The sequence below is a fragment of the Lathyrus oleraceus genome, chromosome 7 (assembly GCF_024323335.1).
Source record: "Lathyrus oleraceus cultivar Zhongwan6 chromosome 7, CAAS_Psat_ZW6_1.0, whole genome shotgun sequence".
Taxonomy (NCBI): Eukaryota; Viridiplantae; Streptophyta; class Magnoliopsida; order Fabales; family Fabaceae; genus Lathyrus; species Lathyrus oleraceus.
The window spans coordinates 226502870-226522419 of NC_066585.1; positions in this window are offsets into that span (position 1 = coordinate 226502870).

Sequence of the window (19550 nt, forward strand, 5' to 3'; positions counted from 1 at the left end):
TGTTTTATTTCTATGTGTTTGGCTCTGGAATGTAGAATGGGATTCTTACTTAAACAAATAGCAGCAGTATTATCACAAAAGATAGGAATGTTACTCTCAAATATCTGAAGATCTTCTAGCTGATGCTTCATCCAGAGCATTTGAGTTGTGCACAGTGATGTTGAGATGTATTCTGCTTCTGCAGTTGATAGAGCAATAGTTGACTGTCTTTTGCTAGCCCAGGAGATTAGATTGTTTCCCAGAAGCTGGCAATTTCCAGAAGTACTTTTTCGTTCTATTCTATCTCCTGCATAATCTGCATCACAATAACCCGAGAGTCTATACTCTGATGTTTTCTCATACATCAGGCCCAGGTTAGGAGTTCCTTTCAGATACTTAAGAATTCTCTTAACAGCTGTTAAATGAGATTCCCTAGGATCTGATTGGAATCTGGCACAAAGACAGACGCTAAAGAGAATATCAGAACGAGTAGCAGTCAGATAGAGAAGAGAGCCTATCATACCTCGATAGAGCTTCTGACAAACCTTGTTGCTTACCTCTTCCTTTTCCAGAATGCAAGTTGGGTGCATAGGAGTTTTTGCAGAGTTGCATTCAGTCATATCAAACTTCTTCAGAACGTCTTTAATGTACTTGCTTTGATGAATGTACGTGACTTCTGGAGTTTGATTGATTTGAATTCCCAGAAAGAACTTTAGTTCTTGCATTAAACTCATTTCAAATTCTGCCTGCATTAACTTAGAAAATTCTTGGCAAACAGAGATATTAGCAGAACCAAAAATAATATCATCAACATAAATCTGGCATATCATGAGATCATTATTAAGGTTTTTACAGAAGAGTGTAGAATCAACTTTCCCTCTGATAAAATTTTGTTCCAGAAGAAAATTGCTTAAGCGTTCATACCAAGCTCTGGGAGCTTGTTTAAGTCCATATAAGGATTTCTTAAGTTTAAAAACATGTTCTGGAAAGTTTGAATTTTCAAAACCTGGAGGTTGATTGACATACACTTCTTCTGAAATATAACCATTAAGAAATGCACTCTTGACATCCATTTGGTATAATTTGATAGAATGATTAATAGCAAAAGATACAAGAAGACGAATAGATTCTAACCTTGCGACTGGAGCAAAAGTTTCATTATAATCAATACCTTCTTGTTGACTATAACCTTGAGCTACCAGTCGTGCTTTGTTTCTGACAACTTCTCCTTTCTCGTTCAGCTTGTTTCTGAAAACCCATCTGGTTCCAATGACATGAGTGCCTCTGGGTTTAGGAACGAGATCCCAGACATCATTCTTTGAGAATTGATCTAATTCTTCTTGCATAGCTGCCACCCAATCGTTATCTTGAAGAGCTACATCACAGGACGTAGGCTCAATCAGAGACACTAGTCCCAGAGGAATATCTTCAGAAGTTCTGAAGGTAGATCTGGTTCTAACAGGTTCATCTTTGTTTCCCAAAATCAAATCTTCAGATACGTTAATACGACTTTTAACTTTCCTTGGAATTTCTGGAGATTTAATTTCTTCAGAGTCTTGAGTGACAGTTGCTTCTGGAGTTTTCTCAGATTCTACAAGAGTGATTTCCAAATCTGCAAACTTTTCAACTAGCTTTGACTTTTCAGGGTCAAGCTTATCATCAAATCTGACATGAATTGATTCCTCCACAATTTTGGTTTCTGTGTTGTATACTCTATAGCCTTTAGAGCGTTCTGAGTATCCTAACATAATACCTTTCTGTGCTTTGGAATCAAACTTGTTCAGATGTTCTTTAGTATTTAATATAAAACAAGAGCATCCAAAAGGATGAAAATATGAGATGTTGGGTTTTCTTCCTTTACACAGTTCATAGGGAGTCTTTTCTAGAATAGGTCTTATAGAGATTCTATTCTGAATGTAACACGCTGTATTTACAGCTTCTGCCCAAAAGTGCTTTGCTACATTAGTTTCATTGATCATGGTTCTGGCCATTTCTTGGAGTGTCCTATTCTTCCTCTCTACAACTCCATTTTGTTGTGGAGTTCTAGGGCAGGAGAAATCATGGGATATTCCATTAGAATCAAATAATTCTTCAAAATCTTTATTTTCAAATTCTCCACCATGATCACTTCTGACTCTAACAATTTTGGAGTCAAATTCTTTTTGCACTTTGGAACAGAAACTGGTGAATACAGAGTGAGACTCACTCTTGTGCTTTAGGAATTTTACCCATGTCCAGCGACTGTAATCATCAACAATGACTAGTCCGTACTTCTTTCCATTAACTGATGCTGTTTTCACAGGACCAAATAAGTCAATGTGAAGAAGTTCCAGAGGCTTAGAGGTAGAAACAACATTTTTCTTTTTAAAAGATGTTTTTGAAAATTTTCCTTTCTGACAAGCTTCACACAGAGCATCTGAAGAAAACTTCAGTTTAGGTAGGCCTCTGACTAACTCAAGTTTAGTTAGCTGAGAAAGTTTCCTCATGCTAATGTGACCTAAGCGTCTATGCCATACCCATTGCTCTTCGTGAACTGACATTAGACATTTAACATTTTGATCTTTTAAATCAGAAAGATTTATTTTGTAAATGTTGTTTTTCCTCTTGCCTGTGAAAAGGACAGAGCCATCGTTCTGATTAATGGCTTTACATGTTTTTTGATTGAAGATTACATCATAACCGTTATCACTTAATTGACTTATGGATAACAAGTTATGCATTAATCCTTCTACATAAAGAACATCAGATATAGAGGGAAGAGTACCATTACCAATAGTTCTGGAGCCTCTGATCCTTCCTTTCTGATCTCCTTCGAAGCCTACAAATCCAGCGTCTTTAAGTTCCAGACTTTGGAACATAGACTTTCTTCCCGTCATGTGTCGCGAGCATCCAGAGTCCAGGTACCATGACTGGTGTCTGAACTTCGCTGCATAGGATATCTGCAACATAGATAATCTTATCTTTCGGTACCCAGAATCTCTTGGGTCCTTTTAGATTAGTTTTCCCAGAGTTTCTTACAACTTTGGGTCTTCTAGCATTTTTAAATTTGTGTTCTTGTGTGTGTGTGTAGTGATATGAAAAAGGAGATTTAATTTTATCACTTGCAGAAGTTTTATCTTCATTAGGATCATACCCAATTCCCCTTTTATTGTTCTGACTTACTCCATAAATCATGGATGCCATAATACTCCTATCTATCCCATTCTTCAGAAATTCTTGAAAGGCTTCTTCATATTTGTAAATAATTTTATTTGAAATTTGTGGTGCTTGAGATAACGTTTCTTCTAATTTTACTTTTGCTTCATTTCTTTCTAACATTAAAGATTTGATTGTATCTTCTTGTGATAGAATTGTTATCTCAAGTTCACTACACTCTTCAAATTTTGCTTTAAGACAGCCTTTAACGTTTTTAAACTTTTGTTTTAATTTCTGATAAGAAGTAAGAGTTTCTGACAAACATGATTCTAAGTCAGATCTAGAAAGTTCAGAAAATACCTCTTCAGATTCTTCGTCTGAACAGCTGGATGTGGTAGCCATAAGTGCTACGTTGGCTTGTTCATCAGAGTCAGATTCTGATGATCCAGATTCACTGTCATCCCAGGTAGCCATCAGTCCTTTCTTTGTTCTGAAGGTGTTTTTCTTGAAGCTTTCTTTTCTAGGGTTGTCTTTCTTCAACTTGGGGCATTCATTTCTGTAATGACCTGTTTCTTTACATTCATAACAGGTAATATCTTTGTTAGCTTTACCTTTTGAAGTTGACTCTGATCGATCCCCTCTGGGTCTTGATCTTCTGAAGTTGTTGTTGTTCCTCTTTTTCCAAAGTTGCTTGACTCTTCTGGTTAGTAGGGACAACTCTTCTTCATCATCAGAGTCTTCTGGTTCAGAATCGTCAGTATCTTCAGCTTCTGCCTGGAGAGCTTTGGTTCTGTCAGGTTTCCGTCTTTCAGATCTGGACTTTAGCGCTACTGACTTGTTCCTTTTCTGAGGCTCATCCTCCTCTAGTTCTATCTCATGGCTTCTGAGAGAACTAACAAGTTCTTCAAGGCTGATATTGTTCAGATCCTTTGACAGCTTCAGAGCAGTAACCATAGGTCTCCATTTCTTTGGCAGACTTCTGACTATCTTCTTAACATGATCTGTAGTTGTGTATCCTTTGTCCAGCACCTTGAGACCTGTAATAAGAGTTTGGAATCTAGAAAACATAGCCTCTATAGCTTCATCATCTTCCATTTTGAAGGCTTCGTATTTCTGGATAAGTGCCAGAGCCTTGGTCTCCTTGACTTGGGAGTTTCCTTCATGGGTCATCTTCAGAGAGTCAAGTATATCTTTGGCAGTATCTCTGTTGGTGATCTTTTCATATTCATTGTATGATATAGCATTTAGAAGTATTGTTCTGTCCTTGTGGTGATTTTTGAAAATACGTTTCTGATCTTCTGACATCTTACTTCTGGGAACTTCAGCTCCATTTAAGACTGGAGGTTTGTATCCATCTGTGACAATGTCCCAGAGGTCAGCGTCATAACCAAGAAAGAAACTTTCGATTCTGTCTTTCCAGTAATCAAATTTTTCTCCATCAAAAACAGGAGGCTTGGCATTGTAAGAATCTCTTTCATTTGAGTGGGCCATTGTTTTTCTCGTACTGGATCTCTCTACACGGTTAAGTGTTTGATTAGAAAATCAATAACAGAGCCGGAGCTCTGATACCAATTGAAGGTGAGAAAAACAAGAAAGGGGGGGTTTGAATTGTTTGGAAAAATAAGCGCTTTTCAAAATGAAAATCACACAATGATTTTATACTGGTTCGCTTATAACACAAAGCTACTCCAGTCCACCCGGCCAAGGTGATTTCGCCTTCAACAAGGACTTAATCCACTAATCTTGAAAGATTATAAACAACGTCTAAGATACAAAATCTCTTAGCCCTCTCAAGTATACAGACTACACAGAGTCACTTGAGGAAATCAACAAACAATGGAAGAAGGATTTATGTAAACTAGAGTGCTTCTAAGAAAGCAAGTATTACAAAATTAAGAACAAGAGTTTTTCACGTAATAAGCAAAAGCTTCGTGAAGATAGAGAGCAAGAGTGTTTTTCTTGTTGATGTTTCAGTATGATTTTTCCTCGTGTGTGTGTTGCTGAAAATTGATTTTCAATCCTTTATATAGATCAGTTGAAGTAGTAGTTGAAACTGGTGGATATTGAGATGAAGTTACGCCATCACATAATTAGCTAATGCAGGATGACTTTTTCTTCTTGAAATGACTACTTACCACAAGTAGTATTATCTTTATTGAGATTGGAGATTAACGTCTCTTTCTCAATTAGGAAATCCATTTGAAAATCTTTACTTGTCTTCAACGTTACTCTTTCATGATTAGCAAATCCATAATCAGAGTATTTGTGTTTCTGGAGAACCTTGGAATCTTGCTTCTGATGTTGATCTAAATAGATTCTTCAGATAGCGTTGTTCAGAGTCAGAGGTTCTAGGACTTACTTCCTGTTAAAATGCTTCTGATACTTGTTGTTTAGTTCAGAGTTTGACTTTCTTGAACTTGTTTCTTCTTCAGAGCTTCTGATCATTGGATAATATGCTTCTGATCTGGTACTCTATCTAATGATGTCATCAGAGTCCTGCACACTTAGAAACTTTTCGTTAGGGTGCCATTTTTGGTTTCATCCTTTGTTATCATCAAAATCAAGGAATCTGTTGTATCACAATTTTTGTTCTTACAGCCATTGCATTGCATAACATCATCTGCATATTTTCATCCAACATCTCATGCTTATTCATTTGCAGGGTATTCCCTTTTTAAGGGGGGGGGGGGGGGCTTAAAATTGAATAAGCAGTGCATCGCATACCATGCATACTAACCCTTGTTTGTTTTGCAGGTGTCACCGCAGTGTCTAATGTTTGTTCCCTGTTTCAGGCAGTTATTGGTCCCAAGCGAGTTCACAGGTACCCGACAAAGGAAAACCGTCCACGACTAGCAATGGACCAAATACAGAAAGAACTGACTGATATGCGTGAAAGGATGGATCAGTTCATGACATTGATGACTGGTATGGCAGAAGGCCAAGAAAAGCTGAGGGAATTGGTTGAGCAACCGAGGCGCGATCCAGAGGTGGAAATACCAAGTGTTGAGGGGAACCCTGGTAACCCTGGGAACGCTGATAACCCTGTGAACACTGGAAACGCGGGTAACGCAAATGTTGATGGAAACCTGGGTAATGTTGGCAACATGGGAAATGTTGGGAATGGTATTGGCGGAAGGTACAATGTGAATCAAGGGATTTGGATTAACGGGCGCCCCGTTACTGAAGATTGTCAGTATGATCAATTTTCTTTGCACGACGAGGCCCTCGGGACCACTCGCCGTATGGATGAGCTTGCTGAGAAGCTCAAATCTTTGGAGTCTGAAAATTCCTTAGGTTTTGATGTCACCAATCTTGGTCTGGTTCAGGGAGTAAGGATCCCTCACAAGTTCAAACCCCCTACTTTTGAGAAATACAACGGGGCTTCTTGCCCACGCACTCATCTCCAATCTTATTTGGGAAGGTTGGGAGCTCACACGGAAGATGAAAAGCTGTGGATGTACTATTTTGAAGACAATCTAACTGGAGTTTCTCGTGAATGGTATTCTCATTTGTCTCGCACTACCATCAAGAGTTGGAAAGACTTGGCAGAGGCTTTTATCAAGCAATATCAATATAACTTGGACATGGCTCCAAATTGGACCTTGTTGCAAGGAATGTCTCAGACTGCCAAGGAAACCTTTAGAGAATATGCTCAGCGTTGGAGACAGATTGCTGCATCCGTCCAACCCCATATGTCTGAAAGGGAGATGGCGGACATGTACATGAACACTCTTCAAGGCAATTATATCGAGAGATTGGTTGCTTGCCCGTCAATCAGCTTTACAGAGATAGTGATTGCTGGAGAAAGGATCGAGAGTCTGTTGAAGATGGGCCGAATTCAAGACAACAATGCTTCCAACTCATCAGTTTCCAAGAAACCGTTTGCTGGTAACGGTCAGCGAAGAAGAGAAGGTGAGACGAGCGTTGTATATGCCGGCAGAGGCAGGGGCAGAGGACGCCCTAATTATTATCAAGATCAAGTGGCCATAGTCACTATTCCTACACCTGCTCCTCAACAACAACCGCAGTATCATCCGAAACAGCAACCCAGGTACAAATATCAACAACAAGGAGGTAATTCGGGTCAGCAGAGACCCTATCAACAACGTCCAAGGCAGGCGGACCGGGTCATTGAGCCAATCCCAATGCCTTATTCTGTATTACTTCCCAAGCTGATTGACATGAATCTGGTTACGTTGAGAACTCTGGCCCCACCGGTCGATCCCAACAATCTGCCTAGAGGTTATGATGTCAACGCCAGATGTGCTTTTCACTCCGACGCACCTGGCCATACTACAGATAATTGAAAGGCTCTCCAGCTAAAGGTACAAGATTTGAGAGATGCCCAGGCCATCAATTTTTCTCCGGTGCCTAATGTTATCCAAAACCCGATGCCAGCTCACGGCGGGCAGAGGATTAATGTTGTTGATAGTGGGGAAACTTTGAATTTGGTTTCTGATGTGACTAAAGTGAAGACTTCGCTATCGGTGGTCAAAGACCGACTCTTGAAAGGACGGATTTTCCCGGGCTGTGGGGAAGAGTGCAGAAATTGTCAAGACGCCGAGAACGGATGTGATAGTTTGAGAAGAGGTATTCAAGAACTGATAGATGAAGGTTGTCTTCAGTTCGATCAGACCCGTCCAGTGAAGAATGATGTGTCGACAGTGACGTTTTATTTCACTCCTAAAGAAATATATGTTCCCGAGAGACCCGCTCCGACAACAGTTTATTTCCCAGAAAGTACAGAACCAACAATGGTAAACATCGAAAGTCCAACACCAGTTACAATTTACTCTGACAGCCCTCAACCGGCTTTGGTTGGTCCGGTCACCATCACGGTACCAGGACCTGTTCCGTATGAGAAAGACAGTGTTATCCCGTGGCACTATGGGGCTGATACCTACTGCCAGGGGCAGAAAGTTAACGAAGAAGACATTGACATTGGTAGCTCCGCTGTACACAATGTTGGAGGAATTGGTGGCTTCACTCGCAGAGGACGCCTATTTGCACCATCAACATTGCGCACGAATGCTGAAGCTGAGGCAGCTGCCAAGGCTAAAGGAAAACAGGTATCCACCGAAGAGGTTACTACTGAGGAAGCTCCTCCTAAGACCGCATTCGAGAAGGAAGTGGATGAATTTATGAGGATTATCAAGAAGAGTGACTACAAGGTAGTTGACCAGCTAAATTAGACACCCTCAAAGATCTCCATTCTCTCATTATTGATGTGCTCTGAGGCATACAGAGCAGCCTTGTTGAAAGTACTGAATATGGCCTATGTTCCACCAGAGATAACTGTTAACCAGCTGGAGTCGGTAGTTTCAAATGTAAACGCTAGGCATGGGCTAGGTTTCACCAACTATGACCTGACATCTGAGGGCAGGAATCACAACAAAGCTTTGCATATCACAATGGAATGCAAGGGGGTGGTGCTTTCCCATGTTTTGGTTGATACAAGCTCTTCTCTGAATGTTCTTCCAAAGAAAGCCTTAATGAAGTTGGATTGCGATGGCACCATCCTGAAGCCAAGTAATTTGGTTGTGAGGGCTTTCGATGGCTCTAAGAGAACTGTCTTTGGCGAAGTTGAGTTGCCAGTTAAGATTGGACCACAGGTGTTCAAGAGCACTTTTTATGTGATGGATATCCAGCCTGCCTATAGTTGTCTGTTAGGTCGGCCCTGGATTCATGCTGCCGGTGCTGTTACTTCTACCCTCCACCAGAAGCTCAAGTATGAACTAGAAGGTCAGATCGTCACTGTCTGTGGTGAAGAGGATATTTTTCTTAGCCACCTGTCTACGTTTAAGTATGTGGAGATGGATGGCGAGATGCATGAGATGTTGTGTCAGGGCTTCGAAACTATAAACATCAGTGAGGTCGTGCCCGAAGCTGTCTTTTCACCCGAGTCTGAGAAGGTCGGGACTTCTATCGCTTCATACAAGCAAGTTGTTGAAGTGGTTAAGGCTGGTAATGTCCAAGGCTGGGGCAAATTTGTGGAGCCAATCATAAAAGAAGACAAGTTTGGATTAGGGTAAACTTCGGGGTCTCAGAAGAATGAAGTCGGTACTTTCTCCAGCGGGGGTTTGGTTTCTCCCCACACCGTCAATGCTGCAGATGAAGACAAGGCTGACAGCGACTGTGACTTAGATAGCTGGATTCGCCCGTGTGTCCCAAGAGAAAAGCTCGACAATTGGTCGTCTGAAAAAGTCGTCCGATTTACTTTACTGAATGAGTAATTTTTATTGTTTTTCCTTTTATCACATGCATAATAAAGTCTTACACTTTGACCAAGGTGTAATGACTCATCTGTAGGGCCATCTATTTAGTTACATTTCGCAATTATTTTCATCATCAATAAAGGACAACTTTTGCAAACAATTTTGTGTTCTCTTTCTTTCAATTATTTTTACTTTTACAAAAACGGCAATGTTTCTTTTTCGTTTTTCTTTCCAAAAAACACCTCGTAAAACTGATCACCCGGATCTCACTGCTAATGACACTGCTATGGCCAAGTATGACTTCGACAATCCTATCTATCAAGTCGAAGAAGGGGCTAAGGAAGATTGTGAATTGCCTGAGGAGTTAGCCAGGTTGTTGAAACATGAGGACCGAGCTATTATACCTTATCAGGAAGTGATTGATACCGTCAACATTGGTACCGAGGACGACAAGAAAGAGATCAAGATCGGGGCCAGTCTACAGGCCGAGAGGAAAAGACTATTGATCATGTACTTGACTGTGTTAGAAAGGTCAATGGGTTGTGTGCTCGATCAGCATGACGAGTCAGGTCGAAAAGAGCATGGAATATACTACCTTAGCAAAAAGTTTACCGACTGTGAACAAAGATACTCACTGCTCGAGAAAACTTGTCGCGCTTTGGCATGGGCTGCTCGCCGACTAAGACAGTATATGTTGACTCACACGACTCTATTGATATCAAAGATGGAATAAGTCAAGTATATTTTTGAAAAGCCAGCAGGGTTGCTAGGTGGCAAATGATGCTGGCAGAGTATGACATCCAATACACTTCACAAAAAGCCATCAAAGGAAGTGTCTTGTTAGACTATCTTGTCGCGCAACCAATTGATGATTACTAACCTATGAGGTTCGACTTTCCTGATGAGGACATCATGTTTCTCAAATCGAAAGATTGCGAGGAACCACTCCCGGAGGAGGAGCCTAACCCTGAATCCAAATGGATTATGATGTTTGATGGGGCGGTCAACGTCAATGGTCGCGGAGTTGGTGCAACGTTGATCACACCGGAGGGGGTTCATATGCCATTTTGTGCTAGAATAACTTTTCCCTGCACCAACAATGAAGTCGGACGAAGCATAATGGGTCCGTTCTCGATACAATCAGCTAAGCCTAGTTGAGGAAAAGAGACTAGCAGCTATATGTCATGGCCAGCTATATCAGAGACAGACGAAGAAAGCGTTTGATCAGAAAGTGCGCCCTCAGGAGTATCGAGTCGGTGAATTGGTACTCAAAAGAATTCTTCCTCCCAACACAGATCATAGGGGCAAATGGACACCGAACAACGAGGGTCCATACGTGGTTAAAAGAGTTTTCTCTGGCGGAACTCTGATGCTAACAACCATGGATGGCGAAGACTTCTCGTCCCCTGTCAACTCAGACGTAGTTAAAAAATACTTCGAATAAAATAGACCCGCTGGACAGTAAAAATAATAGTCCAGGCAAAAAAGGGGCATCCCGACGAACCAAAAAAAAGAATGAAGAGGTTCGGGCAAAAATTAGGGATATAAAAATAAAAAAATATACACCCGGTGAGTCGAAAACTCGAAAGGGCGGCTCAGGCAAAAAAGGGTATCCCGGTGGATTGAAAACCCAAAAGGGCGGTCCACGCAAAAGTTAGGGAATAAGCGAATAACTGCGATCTGAGTTCATCCGTGTTATATCACCGTTTCATTCAATCCGGCAATCTTCGAAGGTAAAAGATCGACTAATCATCCACTTCATAAAGCAAGATGAGCAGAGCGTCTTGAGGACATACGAGCCATAGCAGAGTCGAAACTCGGTGGGACCCCGTTTCCACATTACCATTAGGATAGTTTCTCTTGTTCAATTTATAGCGATCGCCTCTTTCCAGGGATCAGCTTCCTGATGTACTCGCCTATTCCTGGCACAAATTTTTCAACCAACAAAAGTCGAATAATTCAGTTAAAAAGCCTCTTTACTTTTCATTTATCAGTTTGTTTGTAAAAGATGTCTGAATTCTTGAGGAAACATATTGCATCTGAATGTAATGATGGCTTTTGCAGATGACTTGCGCAGGAAAACAATCAAAATTGCTTTGAATATGCTTAATCTTGGACGGTGAATTCAAACCGAGTAATTCCCCGGGGCATACGTGTATTTTTTGGTTACAGGTCACAGGAACCGGATGCCAAGTCATGAATCCTCACCCCCAAGCGGTTGACAAAGCCTCTCCTCTGCAGAGCAGGTTCCCCAATAGAGTTGATAGTATCCAGACTGTATATCCCTAGTAGAGTTAACAGTATCCAGACTGTATATCCCCAGCGGAGTCGACAGTGCCAGACTGTATCTTCCCAGCAACAACGGAGTAGTCGCATACCCAACAGACAAGAGGGTGGTGTTCCCAGTGTTCATCTCGTCCCCAGCAGATTATTTTTTTTAACAGATTTATTTTAATCCCCAACCTGAGGATGATTAGCAAGTTCATATCCCCAGCAAAGGTCGATTCCTACGACATTTCCCCAGGGAGTGCTTTCCTCACAGACTTTACTCGCAGAGCCTCGCCAAGCAAAGTTTCCATAGTTGATACTTTCCCAGCAAGGTCAACTTTTCAAAAAAGGCCGATTTATTTTCGGTGGCTCCCCGGTCCCGGCAGACGGATCGTTTCCCACAGAGCATTCAAAGATTGATACAGCGATTCGCTCCATGCCAGAGTTGCTTCCCCAAGCAGATTTCTTTTTTCTTTTGCACCATGCATAACATTTGCATTTGCATTTGCATGCATATCAAACATACACATAAGCTGATAAACAGGTCCTCCAAAGCAGACTGAAGAATTGCTTTACAACAGAGTCATGAGATCCAGCCAGAGGATCAAGTGTGAGTGATCCAGCCTGAGGGTCACTTTTGAAGATTCAGCCTGAGAATCGTTTTCCAGTGATCCAGCCTGAGGGTCATTTTGAAGATTCAGCCTGAGAATCGTTGTTCCAGTGGTCCAGCATGAGGGTCATTTTTGAAGATTCAGCCTGAGAATCATTTTCCAGAGATCCAGCCTGAGGGTCATTTCAAAGATTTAGCCAGAGAGTCGACTACGAGCGTTATTTCCCCAGTAAGCCAGCTGGAGGAATAGATTGACAGCTCAACAGAAAATCAACCTACAAGAGGATCCAGCCCGCGGACCGCATTAAAAAAAACAAAGTCTAATCGAAGAGTCGTTATAACATGTTCTAGCCTGAAGAATATGCACGAAACCCAAAAAGTGGAATATTCTCGAAGCTGCATATCTAACATGAAGATTGACTGTAGATTTCGAAAGAGGGTCAACCAGCGTATGCCCCAGATGCGAGATCCTGATGATGGGAATTTATCATCAAAACAATCCAGATCTAGCCAGAAGATCAAAGTCAGGTCTAGCCTGAAGACCGAAAAATAAATAGATTCAGCCAGAGAATCAAAGGAAATAGATTCATCCAGAGAATCGAAACAATTCAGATCTAGCCAGAAGATCGAAGAAGATCTAGCCAGAAGATCGAAGTCAGGTCTAGCCCGAAGACCGGAAATAGATTCAGCCAGAGAATTGAAACAATTCAGATCTAGCCAGAAGATCGAAGTAGATTCAGCCAGAGAATCAAAGAAAATAGATTCAGCCAGAGAATCGAAACAAAGGAGATCTAGCCAGAAGATCGAAGAAGATCTAGCCAGAAGATCGAAGTCAGGTCTAGCCTGAATACCGAAAATAGATTCAGCCATAGAATCGAAACAATTCAGATCTAGCCAGAAGATCGAAGTAGATTCAGCCAGAGAATCAAAGAAAATAGATTCAGCCAGAGAATCGAAACAAAGGAGATCTAGCCAGAAGATCGAAGAAGATCTAGCCAGAAGATTGAAACCGTATCCAGCCCGAGGATCAAAATTAACATCCAACCAGAGGACTAAATTGAGTATAGATTCAGCCAGAGGATCGAAACTCCAGATTAAGTCAGAAGACTGATTCAGATTCAGCCAGAGGATCGGAAGAGAAATAAACAGCGCGGTGTATTTCAACATTTTTGTGGTGTTCTCGGAGCGCAAATTTTCGGTCTGTCTTTGGTATTCAATCACAGCTCACCATGTTTCTCTGATAAGTTGTTCGCTTTCATCCTGCTCGGGTTAGCTGATGACTGAATAGGGGCAGCTGTAACACCCCAAAATTTGCCCTCCTTATTCACGCATTTCATTTTTAGGTCATTTAACATTAGATACATTGCATTTCATCATGTCAATCAGGATTAGCTCCAAGAAGCTTGAACATCATCCAGGACATTTTGTGGGTTCTATTTAGATGATCAGTCAACACAAGGGAAAGACTTGAGTTACTTCCAACAGGGGTCTATTCGTCAGTCAAAACGTTAATCTTGAAGGAGCAAAGGTTTGTTCATGAGCTGTCATGCTCGCTAGGCGAAGCCCACGTGTTATACAAAAAAAAACGAAAAACGAAAAAAAATAATTAAATAAATAAATAAATAAAAGAAAAAACCTCAGACTTGGACCTCTCTCAAAAGCCCACTAAGCTACCAATATTAGGCTATAAATACTAGAGTTTTCATTGAAACAAGACCCTGGACAAAACCTGGAGAGAAACCTAGACAGAGAGAGTGAGAATTAATCTGCAGTAACCTCCAAGCAACTCTGAAAGGTTCATTATGACTCACACACTTTCAGCTCAAGCAAACCCTAACATTGGTTTGCAAATCCAACCGTGCCATTTGATTTCAACCGATCTCTCCAATCAGGTTTGCCCTATATCCATCATCTATATGCCTTTAATTTGAATGCTCTAAATGTATGAGGTATTATGGGTGAATTTGATACCCTTTTGATGCATGTGTTTGACAAGAGGTTTAGGCCTCCTACCCTTGGTTGCTTTTTGTGAATTTTAATGGCATGATTCATGTGGTTACATTTTGATTTGGGGGCAACTCTTGGTTACCCTATTTTGTTTCTCTAACCTGTTTGTTGAGTTTTGTTTTGTGAGGGCTCATATGACTCTTGCAGAGATGGTTTGCCTGGTGTTCCACTTTATTTGTGGGATACCGCCTGGAGGTTTCATTCCGATTACCTGTACTGACTCACTTTCTTTGATGGTGTTAGCTTGGGAGGATCTCAGGGTTTCCTTGTTCCGTTAATTACTGTTACTTCGGATCTTTATCCGTGTGGTACTTTTACATTTTCCCGTATTTTTACCGCTTTCTTAGCCGGAAGACCTCAATATGAGGCAATGTTTTGTGTGTTTACTTTATGCAGGTTCCTTCGTCTAGGATTTCCCTTTTGCCCGAGCGTTCCTAAAACGCAAACAAATTCATTGATTTTTCTTCTCCATAGAACACGTTAACTCCTTCTACTATAGGCGAGTAAGTCTCCAAAGGTCGAGCATTCGGTAGATTGCGTAGTAACGTCGTTCGTCCAAACCCAATCCATAACCCCGTAGTTAGCCGAACTACAGATTGCTCTGATTCTCATTCCAGATGAGATACGTAGGCATAAGATGCGATGTCTTAGCGAGCACAATTACCCTTAACCCCTAGGTAGCCGAGCTACGAAGACTCTGATTCTCAGATTCAGATGAGATACGTATGCAGTGGATGCGACATCCGTGCGAGTCATTTTCTTTCGACCCTTTTTTTATAGTAAATAACACATTAGATAAACCCACACCCTTTAGACAAGAACTACAAAAGTGGATCCCGTAGAGTACTACGGATGCGTAGGGGTGCTAATACCTTCCCCTCGTATAATCGACTCCCGAACCCAAGATTTGGTTGCGAGACCCTGTCTTGTCCTTTCCTTTTTCCAGGTTTACTTCGAGCGTTTCCTTTCCCTCCTTTGGGATAAATAACGCACGGTGGCGACTCTCCTGTCTTTCTTCGTTGATTGTTTTTTTTCGCATTCCATTTTTCAGGTTGCGACACATTCTAGTAAGTGAGATTGTAAATCTCCCATATTTCATGGTACTGTGTGGAAACTTGGCCTTTTTCCTTCCTTTGGAAGATGTCTTAGTTCAAGGATATATACTTGTTAATAATAGGTTGAGTGTTCTCCAAAGAATGACTTATATAATTGAAAAGTAAAAGCAATACTAACTTCTAATCAACTAACAACTAACATTTAATTTCAAGCCATTTACTTTTATGCACTTTAAATTCAAGTCTTTATTCATTTGCCATTATTCATACCATTTATTTTGTTTATTTTAACGTCATTTTCACTTTGCTCACTTGAGCCATACTTTGTGATTATATTATGATTGTATATACTTGTTTGTGTTTGTGGTCCTTTGACCTTAATGTACATAATAACAACAAAAATCCTAAAAGACATTTGTGTGGATTGTTGGATTTGATATGAGACATTGGACTTAGAATCAGGCAACACTCCCTATGCAAAAGGACTTAGCCAATGCCAACTATCATCAAACCAAGTGCCTGTGAAGTGAATTTTCATATGATGTAAATATTGAAGATCCATTTGAGTTCATCTACAACATGATCTTATTGAAGTTGTTACTTTGAACCTGTGTCTAATGCCTATCTCTGAAGTCATCTGATACATGGGAGATTATGAAGAAGATCATGGAGTTGCTAAGCTTGGATGTGGCTATCTTTATTTGATGCTTTATTCTTCACCTTGCTATTGTATGTATTGATATTGCTTGATTCTAAAGTCCAAGAAAAAGTTGGGTTTCTATATGACATTCTTGTCTATTGGATTGCATCCCATTGGTCAAATATTTTCAAGTCTTAACTTTTAATTTTTGCTTAGGATTAGTCTCTTCATCTCCTCCCACTTCTTAAATTTCAAATCTCTTCCCCCTTTCGAAATCTTTTCTGCTTGTGATTTCTAAACTCAGACTTATTGCGGATTAGAAACTTTGGCCTTATGCCATTGCATTTTCATACTCTTTTCTTAATCAAATTTGTAAATGAACTTAACCATATTGACTTAAAATTTCAAAAGCCAAAAAGAACTAATACTCATCCAAATCTTTTAGGCCCCTTTGTGCCTCTTTCAAACTTAAAATTTTGTTAAAAGCAACTCATTCACTTTGAAATTGATACCATGAACTACGAGGTTTTGATCCCTCATTTTATGTTGGTACGTAGGCACAAGTTCGAAGGTCTTGTCAAACACAAAAATATAGTTAATGAATTATTTTCTCATCCCCACACTCTATTCATTGCAAACATCATTTTATACAAAAACATCATATCTTTGTGGTTTCTTATGAAAGTTTGAAGACTTTTGGAAGTTTGAATCGAAGGTGACATCAAAGGTTTGAAGACTTTCCCAACTAAAGGCTTGAACACTTTCTTTAGATTGTTTTGTTCTGTATGATTTTGTGGATTGTGTTTACTATTTGTTTCTTACCAAATCTACAATCTTTTGGGTGATATGGATGACTAAAGGTTTGAATGGAAGTTTAAATCTAAACTAACATCTTTTTGGTGATAGGGAGAGGTAAAAGTTTGAAGACTTTTTTGGATTGTTTTTGTTCTATATTGTTTTCTTTCTTGTGATTTGGATAGATGGATCAAGGTCAATGTGGAGGTCAAGGTGGAATGGGTAAAGTGTTGTAGCAGGGTTAATGTAAATGTATGTGTTTGTATTCAACTCTTAGTTGTCTAAACAATTTATGAATCTGTTCTTATTAGCTTATATGAGTAATTTTATATTATGAGTCTAATTTTAGTTGAGCATGAGGATAAATATTCTGTTAAAATTTGTGTGTCATTGGTCTTAGAATTTTCACTGAGCATAAAAGAGTTAGTGTAATTAAATAAGATAAACATGAGATTATTAAAGACAATGGTGAGAGAGATAAATATTCTGTTAAAATGAAATATTCACTTTTGAACACTAGAGAAAGTAAATATACTTATCTTATTAAAGGACACATATGGGTTAAATTGAAATCCATTTGATGTTGTAGAATTTCATTTTTATCCGAATGGTTGGGTTGTGCCACTTAAACATGCTGGAATCAACGTTAACTCGATGAGATTTGTTGTTATTGTGACATGATTGGTTGTTATCAAACAAGTTAGACTCAATTAGTGAGGCTTAGAATAATTATAGTGCTAGTTCGCTAAAGTTAAGTGCTAGACTAATTTTAACGATTTAACTTCTATCTCTGTTAATCAACATTTATATTTGTCAATTAAGTCTGATATTGTTGTTTTGATTTTTACAAAAGGATCAAGGTCCAAGTAGTATGTAAAAAATCTTAGATCAAGGGCAATGTAACTGTAAGTGTATTCAACTATGTGTGATTTTCAAACGGTTTTATGTGTGATTGGTAGTGTATGAATTGGGCATGTTTTAAATGAATTTGGTATGTTTTATGAGTTTTTACCTTATGACGAGAAATGTTGAATTTGATTTTAATTTCAGGTTAGATGAGAGGGGAATCTATGTTGAAGAACTAGCAAGAGAGCTCAAGCTTCTATTGGACAAGATCAAGCCAATTCTCTTATTTTTATATTGTCTTGCTATTGTATGCTAAGCATTTGCTTATGATTTAAGCTGAAATATGTTCATAATGCCAGGTTGCTTGTAAAATCTCTTGAAGATGATGGTCTGGTATACTCCACCATAGATGACTTCCACTACAAACTAGCTTGATATTTGCTGTCTTTGAAAGAATTTAGCCGAGGATCATGCTGGTATAGGACAAGAACCACCAATGATGTTGGTGTTTATTTGTTTTGATTCATAGGTTGATGTAGATATGTTATGGATCAATTAATCCATTATATGCTTAAAAAACCCCTTAATCATGTTTGTTGACAAAGTTACCGAACATCAATGATCTTAAGTCTAAATTAAAAATTTATCATCTATTTATTTCTTGAATTCCTGAACTTGATTTGTTGTATGGTAACACTCTAACAGAGATCAAAACTTATTTCCTGTTAGTCAAACTTTAAGAACCAAAATTATTTTTGAACTTTGAGCTGCATGCTCTGGTCCCTTGTCTTAAACCTGATTAAGCCGTTCAAATTAACCCGCAACCCATCCTAACCCAACCTGTTCAAACCGATTAAGAAAATTGGCGAAATTGGGCTTATATGGCTCAATCACAGGTTGGACTGGGTGAGGCTTTTGAACCCAAAACCGCCAAACTCGAATCATTCTCCAACCCTAATCATTACAAACATGAACAATATTCTATATTGTGTACATGCGTACTTACTTTGGCGTGGTGGCAAAAATATGATGGTTGATTAAATTATTCCTCGACAATATGGAATTTTAGTAAGTGATTAATCCCAAACATATACGGATTAGAATATCACTTTTTGATCATGCATGTGAATGTATTTTGTTGCATCGATATTGAAAAAATATTTTACACCGAGTATGTGAATTTCTATTGACAATAAAGTATTTTAGGGTTGAATATTTGGCCGATTTGAGTTGATATCGGGTCCAAAACTTAAATCCACGAAAACCGTGGTTTCGTTCTAAATGTTCAATTTTAATCATAATTTTTAGCGATTTTGATTAAATCAATTTGTCAGATAGATTTAGTCGAGTTAATATTTATTGGGCTAAAACCATAAAAATGTCCAATTTTTATAAAATCCACAAACATTCATTTATATTATTTTTTTTTATAAAAAAAACTATTAATTAAAAAAAATTATCAAAATTTTCTAATAAATCAAAGAAGAACTATTTTTTATTATAAAAAATAATATTATTATTACATGATAATATAAATTTGAAATTAATTTAATCATTATTATACTTTAAACCATAAACTAAATAATATTCGTATTGTATTTTTGTGAGTAGACAATATCACCGTTAGATTAATATGAAAATATTATGAATCCTATTTTTATAATTTTTATAATCGATTAGTCATATAGTAATAAAAATAAATAAAATAAATATAAGTTAACTTCTGTTAGGTTTGATTTTCAATGGAAAATTATCACCCGGATTCAAATGAAGCAATTTTATACTACACAAATTAAACAATCGGATTAATTTGATACTTGATCCGATCCAATTTATTTATAAAAAAATAATAAGTTGATCGATTTCAATCGTGCGATTAAAAATTTATCACCCAAACTGTTGAATTGTAATTCCTTGTGTCGAAGCAGGTTGCTCGACAGAACAAGAAAGTGTCGAACCACCTAGTATGTTGAGTTGTGTTAGTGTGTCAAAGTGTCGAA